This window comes from Vulpes vulpes, chromosome 2 (assembly GCF_048418805.1).
Source record: "Vulpes vulpes isolate BD-2025 chromosome 2, VulVul3, whole genome shotgun sequence".
NCBI lineage: Eukaryota > Metazoa > Chordata > Mammalia > Carnivora > Canidae > Vulpes > Vulpes vulpes.
The window spans coordinates 11,699,732-11,712,958 of NC_132781.1; the positions used below are offsets into that span (position 1 = coordinate 11,699,732).

General features: G+C 50.0%; 1 long non-coding RNA gene across 1 annotated transcript; it reads right to left on the reverse strand.

The window, feature by feature from the left end:
* Positions 1–8,644: 8,644 nt before the first annotated feature.
* Positions 8,645–12,568, reverse strand: LOC112920733 (uncharacterized). The gene is made up of 2 exons (XR_003235117.2): positions 12,138–12,568; positions 8,645–10,732 (listed from the first exon to the last, which is right to left on the reverse strand). It is a non-coding gene; the product is annotated as an uncharacterized lncRNA (long non-coding RNA).
* Between the last annotated feature and the right edge of the window lie 659 nt (positions 12,569–13,227).

The window sequence follows — 13,227 nt, forward strand, 5'->3', positions numbered from 1 at the left end:
TCTTTGCTACCCAATTGAGGACTTGTGGTCGCCAGCCTCCAGGATGGCCCCCCGTGAGTCTCTACCCTTGGGTAGCCCCTCCCCAAATGAACAGGGCCAGCCTGTGTAACTGATGGGTTTTTGTGGCATGAAGTTTCATAATACCATGCACCGTGTCTCTGCCTTGCTCTCTTGGATCCCTCATTGGAGGAGAAGCCAGCCACCATACCGTGAGGACACTCAGGCAGCCCCATGCAGGGGCCCATGCAGGGGTCCATGTAAAGAAGAACCGAAGCCTCCACCCAAGAGCCAGCACCAACTTGGCAGGATGGGAGTGACCACCTTGGAAGTAAGGCAACAACTTGTCTGCAAAATTTTTTTTTAAGATTTTATTTATTTATTCATGAGACAGAGAGAGAGAGAGACAGAGACACAGGCTGAGGGAGAAGCAGGCTCCATGCAGGGAGCACGACGTGGGACTCGATCCCGGGTCTCCAGGATCACACCCTGAGCTGAAGGCAGGCGCTCAACCGCTGAGCCACCGAGGAGTCCTAAAAAAAAAAAATTTTTTTTTAAAAGACGGTCACCATGAGGAGTGCAAGAAGGAGCCTGACAGAATGGGTGGCAGGCAAACCTCCACTGAGTAGGTCTTTTGTGGCACTTTGCTCCACCATTGACCTGCTAACTCAATAACTGCTTTAAAAATTCAATTTACCAGGGTGCCCGGGTGACTCCGTTAAGCATCTGACTCTTGATTTCGGCTCAGGTCATGATCTCAGGGTGGTGACATGGAGCCCCCATCTGCCTCTGCGTTCCGTGGGGAATCTGCTTGGAATTCTCTCCTTCTCTCTCTTCCTCTCACCCTCCATCTCCTTTAAAATAAATAAATAAATATTTTTTAAAATTTCGTTTTACCACACATTTGTTGACGTCCTGCTAGGAACAGAATCTCAGCCCCTAAAGATTAATAGGACAGGTTCCCTGCTTCCGAGGTGCTGACATCTAGTGAGGAAGACGGATAAAATCAGAATGTATTATCAGACCACTTTAAAGGCCTGGACAGGGGAGGAGGAGTACGGTTGCTGGGCTCCTGTTTTCAAATAGGAACATCGTGGTCATGGTCACTTGAATGTCATCCCTGCGGCCTGCTTGGCCTCTTGCATCTGGAAGCAGGATGCCAAGCTAGATGAAAAAGAATTGCTTTTACGTCCTGTTCCAAGGGCTTCCTGTCTTTCCTGGAAAGACAGAAGAAGGGAAAGAAAGCACAGGCTCTTGTTCCAGCCTGAGACTCTCTGCGGAACTATGAGTCACCCCTGGGAAACAGTCTGCAGAACCCCCCGGCACATCACTCGCTTTTGCGTGGTTATCTTGACTGCGGCATGAGACTGAATGTGTGCCATGGGCCGGCCTGCGTGGATGTGCAGAAGAGCCATGCCAGGCTTGGGGATGCCTCTTGCAACCCCAAACTCTCCATGGGCTGCTGCTGCCTGCTACCCTCGCTGGCCAGAATCGACTGACTCTGTGCATAGCCCCGGGAGCCTGCTGGCATTAGGTCCTGGAGTTGGAGCTGGGGATTTGAGTGTACTTAGGATATGTCTTGGGGGGAACCTCAGGTTTATAAATTACCACATGGTACGGAACTCTGGGGTTACTAGAGCCAGTTGAGAGGACAATTTTTTTGTTTAAGATTTGTATTTATTCATTCATGAGAGACGCAGAGAGAGGCAGAGACACAGAAGGAGAACAGGCTCCCTGTGGGGAGCCCGATGCAGAATTCAATCCCAGGACCCTGGGATCAAAGGCAGACGCTCAACCACTGAGCCACCCAGGCGTCCTGAGAGCACAATTTTAACTCAGTAGGGAGGCACTTAGTATTCTAGCGGGCTCTCAGGGAGGCTCCACATTCAGCTGGTATCATCAGACCCCTGGCCTCATGGCGAGGAGATGCTGAAGCCCTTCCTAGGGTCAGCATCCCCACCTACAAGAGTTTCCCAGGGCTGCCCTAACAAAGTACAAAAACTGGGTGACTCGAAGCAACAGAAAGGCACTGTCTCAGTGCAGAAGGCTGCAAGTTCTAAGTGAAGGTGTGGACAGGGCTACACTCTCAGCTTCAGGGGAGAGTCCCCCTTTGCTGGGCCTCTGGTGTTTGCCAGCACTTCTTGGCACCCCTTGGCTTGTGGATGCATCATTCCACCTGCCTGGCCCTCTTCTCCCTGTGTGTCTTCACATTGACTTCCCTCTGTCCAAACTTCCCCCTTTGATAAGGGCACCAATCATAGTGGGTTAGGGCCCACCTGACCTCATTTTAACTGAATTTCCTCTGGAGAGTCCCCATTTCCAAATAAGGTCACATTTTGAACTGCTGGGTATCAGGACTTGGACATGTCTTTTGGGGCAAGGGAGACACAATTCAATCCATACCATCAGCCTTACCAGACCATTCTTGGCAAGGCCTGTAGCCAAGGGAAGAGATGGAGACAGAGACAGAGACAGAGACAGAGGCAGAGAGTACCAGGACGGAGCAAGGTCATAGAGGAGAGAGTAAGAAGCAGACCCAAGAGCACACACAGCTGGACACGGTGGCCTTAAACAGGAGAACTGTAGCTTACCCTCTCAGAGATGAGTGTGAGGAGGGGGTGGGGTGGGGAGGGGGTCAAGGCTGCCAGCTGCTTAGCCAAACTAATGCCATGTGGCCTGTGGAGAATGAGACTGATGGAGGTTTGGTCAGGCCTGAGAAGAGAGCAGGGCTGATGTGTAGGAGAACTGCAGAGGGAACTGTGTCCGAGGAAGCAGGGAACCAACCAGTGCTGTGGCCTAGGGGCAGAGGGGGTAGGGGGGGAAGGGGAAAAGTAGAGAGGTGGTGTCCTGGGAGTTAGAGTTCTGCAGGGAGAGGAACTGAGGGAGGACAGAGGGGAGTCTGTTTAGGAAGGGGGTTTCTAGAGCCGGGCAGAGGTGGGTCGTGGAGAAGTGTGCAATGCAGGGGCAGGGTGAGGGGTGTGAGGCAGTGGTTGGAGCCCCCGGCTGCACCCCTGGGGACGCTTGCAGTCCAGAGAGGATGTGGCACTCTGGGTGCAGCCAGTGTCACAAGCAGGCAGGCACCAGGGCCAAAGAAGAAGAATGAAACATGGCTCTGATGGGGGTGCAGGGAGACCTTCCCAAAGGGGGCTTTGGGGTTGCAGCAACTGCAGAAGATGGGGTGGAGGGGATTCAGGCAGAGGGAGAGGCCAGAGCCAAAAGCAGGTTAATATGTGCGGGGGTGGGGTGGGGGTGGTGGTGGGCAGCCCCGGTGGCACAGCGGTTTAGCGCCGCCTTCAGCCGGGGCCTGATCCTGGAGTCCTGAGATGGAGTCCCACGTCGGGCTCCCTGCATGGAGTCTGCCTCTCTCTCTCTCTCTCTTTCTCTCTTTCTCATGAATAAATAAAATCTTAAAAACAAAACAAAACATGTGCGGGGACTGGGGGGGGGGAAGCAAGTCACCTGAACTGACCATAGTAGAACAGGGTCTTGGGGAGTGTTGGTGCGGGTGGGCCAACCTTGGAATGTCAGGAGGAGGGTGTGGTCCTTATTGGGGAGGCAACTGGGAGTCATAGAAAGTTTGGGAGGAAGGGAGGCTAGCAATCTTTGAGGAAGATAAATTCTCAGGGTTCAAATTGGAAAAAAAAAACAAAAAAACAAAAAACCAAGTTTGTTGTCTGTAGAGCAGCCTTGGCTTTGAACCTAGCAGGGCCGGCTGCCCACCGAAGAGAGAGACAGAGGAGGCAAAGGGGCAGAGCTACTGTTTCCAAGGCCAAGGTGCCAGCTAGCGTTGCTGGGGAAGGAGAAAGCCAGAAAGGAGGGAGGAAAGGGGGGAGGGGAGGGAGGCAGGGAAGCTGAGTTGAGCAGAGAAATGGGAGGAGGGGCTGGGATCTGGCACAGCCTGTCCACATACACAAAGGGAAACCCACAAATGTCAAAATGCTCGCAGGTGCTCCCGCTTTCATTTCCTTTGCTTATCCAAGATCAGTCATCTTCCGGCGCCCTTCCAGAAGGAGCCCTCCCCGGGAAAGGCAGGGGCCGAAGGCAGCTGGGCGGAACCCTGGAAAGCCCCTCGCTTTGGAAAGTCACTGTAGGATGGACGCTGGCTCGGGCTCCCCCATCTGTTCCTGAGGAACGATGCTGTCTGCTAGAAGCAGAAGGAAGGGGCTGAAGGTCCCGAGGACCGAGTCTGTGCCCGGCACAGGAACACTGGGCACCCCAAAACCCCAGAGTCTGGGACCTGTTGGTAGCCAGTGTCCTTTGGGGTCATCAGCTGGTGTCCACTTGGGCCAAAGCAGCCCGGTGCAGAGTTTAGAGTGTTCACTCTAGAACCAGCCTGCCTGGGGTGGGGGTGAAGGGGAGTCTCAGCTCCGCTGCTTACTGTTCAAGGCTACGTGACCTGAGCTGGTGACTCTAAGCCTCTTTGACTCAGTTTCCTCAACTGTAAGATGGGGATCATAATTGTAGCTTTCTTGTAGGGCCACAGTGGAGGAAGAACACTTCGAGCAGGGAGAACCAACTTTCCCTGCATCTAGCTATGCTGTGTGTCTTGTGTCTTCACAGGACATTTATACTGAACTCACCAGCGTGTGTGTGTGTGTGTGGGGGGGGGGGGGGGTTGCAACGCAGTATAATAATTACATATTAACTTTGGGACTTTGGGGCTGGACTGTCAGATTTGAATCCCTCACCTCTGCGACTTCCTAGTTCTGTGTCTGTCCCATCAGGTTCTCGCCTGAACAATGGGGACTGTGTCACAGTACCTCCCTCTGGGGGTTGTCAGGAAAATGAAGTGAGCGGTCTTTAAAACACTTAAAATAGGGATCCCTGGGTGGCTCAGTGGTTTAGTGCCCGCCTTCAGCCCAGGGTGTGATCCTGGAGTCCCAGGATCGAGTCTCACACAGGCTCCCTGCATGGAGCCTGCTTCTCCTCCTGCCTGTGTCTTTGCCTCTCTCTCTCTCTAATGAATAAATAAATAAAATCTTTAAAAATATAAATAATAAAACACTTAAAATAGTGCCTGGCTCATAACTGGCTGATGTCACAGGCATTTGTGATTGCTGTCATCAGGCCTGAAAGGCCTTGAAGGGTTTTGAAGGAGAAGCGATGCCTCCAGCACTGTTCCAGGGAAACAGAAAGACCCTCATGCCACCCTAGGTAAAGGGATTGTAGTGACATGTCCGTGAATCCAAGGGGCAGGTGGCAAAGTCAAAGGGACAGCTGGGCCTCTCACGGGCTGGAGCTCAACAGACAGAAATTGAGACTCCTTGGGCCACACGGTTCCCTCATGTCTGTTCTCTGCGTGTCTTTCTGAATCTCCTTCTTCTCTCATGTGTTGATTGAAAGCCTGCTCTATGCCAGGCATGGCGCCAAGCACTGGCTGGCTATGGTACTCGGATAAAAGAAGCAAGCCCCTGCCCTCCTGGGACTGACATTCCAGCAACACGGAGAGAATCATGTTATTGTCAACCATGCTGTGGCAGGTTTCAGAATTTTCTTCCCTTTAAAGGCTGAAAAATATTCGGTTGTATGTGTAGGCCAAATTTTACTTATCTATTCATCGATGGAGAGAAATGAGAGGGAGGGGGCACTTGGGTTGCTTCCATCTCCGGACTATTGTGATCAAAGATGCCATGAACGTGGGTGTACAAATCCAACCTTTTCCTTTACCAAGTTAAAAAAAAAATATGGAAAGTGGGCCCAGAAAAGGCATAATGGAAGGACCTAGACCAGTCGGGGGGAGGAGTCACGGACGATTTTTGCCTGAGGAAGTTACATGTTGGCAAGAACCCAAAGGATGAGAAGCTAGCCAGGTAAAAGGTAAGGGAAGAAGAATTTTGGCCATACGTGACAGCCTGCGGCAGAATGAGGCTTGGATTTTCCAGAAATGGGAAGGGGGCCAGTGTGGCAGAGGCATAAAGATGAGGAGAGAGGGACATGGGATGGGTTTTGGGGTCATGCAGCACTCACTACAAATAGGCTTCTTTCTAAGAACTACAGTGGATAACCGAGGCCCTCAAAGCAGAAGGGTGAAATGTCCAAATACAGAGTTTAAAAATAATTGCTCTGGTCACCATGAGAGGAAAGAATTGGAAGCTAGAAGTAGGTGCGGGGCCAGGAATGAATGTGATCTGATTAGGCATCATTGTAGTTGCCCAAGCAAGAGAGGCTGATACTTTGGATTGAGCTGGTGGCAGGGGAGATGATAGAAGTAGATTTTAAAAGAAACACTAAAGGGATCCCTGGGTGGCGCAGCGGTTCGGCTCCTGCCTTTGGCCCAGGGCACCATCCTGGAGACCCGGGATCAAATCCCACGTCGGGCTCCCGGTGCATGGGGCCTGCTTCTCCCTCTGCCTATGTCTCTGCCCCTCTCTCTCTCTCTCTCTGTGACTATCATAAATAAATAAAAATTAAAAAAAAATAAAAGAAACACTAAAGAGACAGTCAATATAACTTGATTGATCAGATCTCAGAAGGAAGGGGCAAAGAGGTCTCTGGTCGACTCCTAGGCTTGAGGGATGAGCAAGTGGGTGGGTATGGGTCTGATTTGCTGAGATAGGGAACAGTGAAGGAGGCATAGGTTTGAAATGCATGGGGATTATTCACTTACTTTTGGACATCACAAAGTTGAGATTCCCGAGTGACACGGGGGTTCAAGGTGAAACCGTGTAGACAACACAGGGCATATGGTTCTCAGAAAAGAGGTCTTGTGTGACATTAGATATGGCTGGACAGGCCGACTGGCCCATGGTGAAGATAATAATAGTAGCCAAAGTTCACCACACCATCAATATGTAAGACCTTCATTTATAGTTGGTGACAACAAAACATGGATAGCTTAGGAAATTTACCTCGGCTCAAACAACTCACATATAATAACACTGGGAGTGTAAACCCAGGCAGTCATGATACAGGATCTGCCTGTTTGTTCTGTGATCCTGGGTGTTAGAACAGTGGGTGTGTCTGGCCCAAACTTTTCCTTTTATAAGGGAAAAAAATCAAGAATAAATCACTTGCCCCAGGCCACTAGCTGTAGCAGCCTTGGGACCAGAATACGTGTCTCCTGCCTCCCAGTACGTCCTTTTGCATTTCAGGACATTCAAATCTCTTTTCCCAGATTACATACTATTGCATTTTTTAGAATTTGCTCTTCTCTATTTCTAAACTTTTGGTAGTGAGCATGTCTATTGACAGTGGAAAAAAGAGACTTGTAACAGCAAGGACATTGATATTATTTAGCAGAACCCTGCTAAACCTGGCTGTGGTTTAAGGGAGGCAGATTGTGGTGTTTTATGGGGAGAGGGTTCAGAAGATGGGACAGTATTGTCATATTTCCCTTTGACGATTTCTAACAAGTATTTCTGGGAAATTTCCCCTCTGGACCCATCGCAGGAACTCTACTCCTTAAGATGGAAAGGATGGAGCGAAACTTTCCTAATTATAGGATGGCATACTGGGGATGACTAGGAGGTCTTACTTAGGTCAGGTTATTCTGAAATCCCTGAAGTCCTGGCACCCATCCACGTCCATCCCTACCTACCTCCCTTCCCCCCTTCCTGCCTCCCTCCCTCACCCATCTCACCTGGAAATGATGGAGGAGCAGGGAGGAGAGAGGAGATCCAGGCTTGCAGAATGAGACATCCTTCTATTTCAAGCTAAGCCAATCAATTCAGATGGACAGATGTACTCTGATCAATCGTTTTGTAGGGAGAGCAAGATGTTTATCAAAGTCAAATACCTTTCAATACACTATTCTCCCTTTAGCAGGTATCATGGACTAAAAGAAAACAATGTGGGTTCAATTTCGATAAAGTTATGAATCTTGAAGAGTGTTCAGATTGCTCATTTTTTCCTTTCTCCCCCATCTTGTGCAGTTCATCAAGCCACCTCCCACTCATCATTTCATATATAATTTATTTATATCCCAAGTCACTTCAGAGACGTTGTTGTGGCTTACCAAAAGAAAAAAAAAACCCAGCCAATAAAACCAATAGTATATGAAGTCAAATAGGAAAACAGAGTGGAGAAAAAATTAAAAATTAAAAATTAAATGTCAATTCCTGTTGTTCCGAGTAGGGTAATGCCTGATTGGGAGTGTTCTGCTGATCAGGATGTAAAAAGAAACATGATACACATATCTCTTGATCAGGGAAAAGGAAACATTGTGGGATTTTTTTTTTTTTTTTTTTTTTTTTTGCAGGGTAGCAGGGGAGACTAAATTTTTGTTGGTACTACACTTTGAAAGAAATTTCTCCTATGATACATAGCAGGGGAACAGCATGGACCAATACCTTGGCAGCAGTTTTTGGATCAACTAATGATTTTTTTTCAAAAAGATGTTCACGTGGCTAGTCCTTATGAGGTCTTTTGTTGGGAGTTAGAAATCCTGACACTGGAGTTCTGCCCAGAGATGCTGATTCAGTGAGGGCATTTGATCAACTCTCAAAGGCGCCCAGGATTAAGCTCAGACTGGTGAGAACTTTGGGATGCAAATGGGATTTTCTAATGTATTAGCCATTCTTTTGCATCTTTGAAAGCCGTGTCCTCAATGTTATCATCCAATCATTCTGATTTTTAGTAGGATGAAATCTATGCCCACACCAACATTTAAGGGGGAATCAGGGACACAATCATTCAGACATGAATCCACTTAAGTTAGCTCTCATTTGATCTATTTATTTATTTTTACCACATCTCCTTTCACAATTAAGTCAGTGCAGCATACAGAAGATGCATAATACACAATGGTAAATTATAAATTATAAATTAAGGCAAGGAAAACAAATGAAATATGGAGTCAAGACCAGGGTAGGTACAGGGTGAGGTTGGCCAGAGAGAAGATATGATTGCAATAAAGTCTTTCTATTGCTACAAATTGGATGCGAATTTGCTGAGGGCTTCCTGGAGGAGAGGAAGCAAAGTTCATGTTTTTCCCCTCTGGTCCACAAACATCTGGCTGAAGCACAACCATGCAATGTTTCCATCATTCTTGTAAGGTGGAGCCACCACCTCCACCAAAAACTAAGGATGATATGATTTTCTCTTTGTGACCCAATAATAGCCACCTGTGGCCTACACTTCCGGTTCTAAGAGCTCGTGGGGTTCCCTCACATTGCTCTGGTCTGCTTTTCTGTTCTCATATCCACCCCAGGCTCCCCAGTTTTTCTCCTTCATTACTTCAGCTCACCTATAGCTTTACCTCTTCATGGGCCTGATTCCAGCTTGGGGCTTCTCTTCAGGCTTGGCCTTGCCTACTAACTGGCTCAAGTGGCCATTTCCAAGAGTGATAATCTGGTTCCCCAGGTCATCATTTTACATCTGGCCAGGTTACAGGTTGTTGGCCAGTCTATGGACTGGTGATGGTCTGGGTCAGCTACTTCATTGTCTCTGATCAGTTAACCATGGATGGAGCAACATAATCCAAAATACCAGCCAGGGTCGGGGGTTGGGGATGTGGAGGGAGCTGCGGGTGAAACATTTTCCCTGCAATGAGGTTTAAATATGGCAAGCAATCAAAGACTTCATCTATTCATGTGGGAGAGGGATTGAGCATGAGCCTGGGAACACTGGTTGCCCTCTTGGCTCTGTTACATCCGTTTATAAAATAGACACTTTTGTCTTTATGAAAAATCTTTTCTTCCGAGTTGCTAAAGTCATTCTCTTTGGAAGTATGTTAAAGGCCCTGCAGTGAACAATCCCTTTATTTTCTAAAATTTTAAAAAGATTTATTTATTTATTTTGGGGGTGGGTCGGCAAGCATGGAGCCTTACGTGGGGCTTGATCTCAAGACCCTGAGATCACCACTCAAGCTGAAACCAAGAGTCCGATGCCCAGCCGACTCTGTCACCCAGGCACCCCAATCCCTTTAAAGTATAGTAGGCATATGAATTTCTGAATGTGTTTTGCTATAATCCCTTTCTTGTATTTTTTTAAATGTCATATTGATTTATAGTCTGTGGACCAAGTCTTTTTTAGACCCCTGCTACTCGGATGGAGGGCATCAACGGGCAGCCTGTTAGGAATGCAGAATCTCAGCCTCACAGTGACCTGCTGAATAAGAATCTGCGCTTAAACAAGATCCCCAGAAGACTAGTGTGTGCATTAATGTCTGAGAAGCATCTTGGTAGAGCAAGCTTTGGGAAGCACTGGAGACTCTGACCAGGAATTGAGGCTTTGAGAGCTGATGTGTCTTGCCTGAAGTCCCACAATGGGTCAGGAATAGATTTGTGATCAGAATCCATGTCCCGAGTCCTGGTCATATTCTCTCTCTGATGCCCCATGATGTCTCCCACAGCGAGGAAATGAGGTGGTGGCTCAATTAGGCTATTGTTAGAGTGTAAAGTAACATGTGATTAGGGTGAGTGTGTAATTTACCACCCAAACATGGTCACTGTGGGACCACAAAGTGGTCAGGAGAAGAGGTGTCAAGTGACGCAGGTGGTCATTCTACATACCTAAAGTTTGTTCTAGTTTACAGAGCCCTCTCATATCTGTTAACTCACCTAAACAACATAAATATCCATAAACTAGATGGTCTTAAAGTCCTAACTTTTACATAAAAACCTGGTTCTCGGGAAGTCCGGGGGGCTCAGCAGTTTAGCGTTGTCTTCAGCCCAGGGTGTGATCTTGGAGACCTGGGATCGAGTCCCACGTCGGACTCCCTGCATGGAGCCTGCTTCTCCCTCTGCCTGTGTCTCTGCCTCTCTCTGCGTGTCTCTCATGAATAAATAAATAAAATCTTAAAAAAAAAAAGAGAAAAACCTGGTTCTCAAGTAAACACACACACACAGTCTCACAATAATAGGTAATCCATGATCCAATCTAATCAAGAAAAAAGGGAGCCGAAAGCAACAAAAGAGGATAGTGAAGAAATAACCACAGGTACCCACACATTTAAACAGACTCTGTAATTACTTTGCACAACCCATTCCAATAAATTTGAAAATCGGGGTGAAATGAGCGCTTTCTCTGCTGTCATACACCAATGCAGTGGCCTTGCTAGGACTGGGAGCCATAGCTCTTGGCTTTTTTGTCAAGTCATTTCCCTATGAGTCAACCAGACTTCGGAATTTGGTTTCTGGAACCGTTTTCCAGCACTTAAAGTCAGAGCTAAGATATCTTGGTGGCTTGGGAGGAACTTGGTTCTTCCTCCAGAATGGGAACCAGATTATCTGAAGAGTTGATCTTTGAGGGCACCGCTTATGGCAGTTACCCACCTGCCCGCTTCTGACAGTGGCTTCCATGTGTCGTGCTCCAGCTGCCCGGCTCTGGAAATGAAACTCAGGCATGTCCTGGATCCTGAGAATCCTGTGTCTCTGACCTGGGAGGTCTCACCCTGCCAGGGATTGGTTAGTCCTACCCCTCCCTTTATAGATGAGGAAATTGAGAACAAGGGGAAGGAAGTAACTGTCAAGTTGAGCTTAATTTCATTTCAAGTTTTGTGCTTACTATTATGCACTCTTTATGATACAGATATATTTTTAAAATATTTTATTTATTGATTCATGAATGACACAGAGATGTAGGCAGGGGAAGAAGCAGGCTCCCTGAGGGGAGCCCGATGCTGGACTCCATCCCAGGACCCCCACTATCACACCCTGAGCTGAGGGCCGAGGCTCAACCACTGAGCCACCCAGGCGTCTCTAATCATATAAATTTTAATAATAGTAACAACTGATATTCATTTGTTTGCTCCTTCGTGTTCCCTTAACAACTGTCTGAAGCAGGCAGTCATTGCACCATCTTCGTTTTACAGAAACCGAAGCACAGAAGGGTTAAGTAACTTGCCGGAAGACACACAGCTAGTTAGTAAGTACCAGAGTTGAGACTTGACCCCAAATGACCCGATTCCAGAGTCTATATACATATACACCCTTACCTCCATTTACTACTACTACTAGAGTTCTCATATTATTCCGAGATGACACCTCTCTGACTATGCATACAGGGGAGCCACTAGGCATGGTGATTTTTAAGAAAGTGTCCCAAGAGACATGAGAGAAACTATGGTTTACCTGCTATTCACCACATGTCAGTCACTACGCTGAGCCTTTTACGTGCATTAGCTCAGTAATCTTAAAACCAAACCGCCCCTGCCCGCCCACCCCTCCAAAAAACAGATAAGGAGGATGCACGAGCCTCACCGATCAGATGGAGAAAATGAAGCCCAGAAGAGTTTCCATAACTTGCTTGAGATGCTAAAGCTAGGGGAAGTCCAGGGTTCGCAGCCAGCCCACGGCAGGTGAGCATCACACCTCAGCGGCCACCATACTCCACTGCCGGTTACCTCCGCCCTTCTTTCTGACCTCAAAGCACCTGAACAGACAGGTGTCATTTCTCACCACTCAGCCGCTCGCCTCCGGTTAGATGAGGAACCGATGCTCAGAAAGTTGAAGCAACCTGCTGAGGGCCACACGGTAGGGACCGGGCGGCAGGCCAGCCCGGGATCCGGACCCCACGGTGTACGGTCTTCACCTCCCCCAGGTTTAGGGATGGGGTCCGAAGCCCGCTGTCTGAGACCGAGCCTCCCCGGCGGCGCCCGGGACCGCGGGGCTCACCTGCGGCTCCGCGGGGGGGGGGGGCCGGGGGGGGGGGGGGGGCGCCGGACCCCGCCCCCTGGCGGCAGGTGGGCGCGGCGCAGCGCAGCGCATGCTAATGAGCCCGCGGCGCGGCGCGCTGATTGGCTGGCGGGGCCCCGCGGCTTTCCCGGGGCGGGGCGGGGCGGGGGCCGAGGCCGGGTGGAGGGGCGCCCCCCGCCCCCCGCCCCCCGCCCCCCGCCTCCCGCCTCCCGCCGCCGCCGCCGCCACCGCCCCCGCGCCCGCCCCCGCCCCGCGCTCGGGGCCGCCCTCCTCCCCCGGGGACGCCGCGGCGCGTGCGGGGCTGGCGGCCGCCTTCGCCGGGGGCTTCCCCTGCTGCCGGCCGCGGGCGTCCTGGCTCTGACTCGGCGCGGGGTCCGGGATGACGATCCGACACCAAGGCCAGCAGTACAGGCCGAGGATGGCATTTCTGCAGAAGGTGAGCGCGGTCGGGGGCCTGGGCCCGGGGCGCGGGGCGCGGGGTGCGGGGTGCGGGGCGCGGGGCCGGGAGTGGAGGGCTCCCCTGGGGCTTGAGCGCCTCGCGCGTGTTGTACTAACGACGTTCCCTCTCCAGGGTTCCAAGCCGCCCCTGGGCCTCCAGAACCAGCAGTGCTTGGGCGGGATGTTGGAGGGCGAAGAGCCTGTCCGAGGGGCCCTA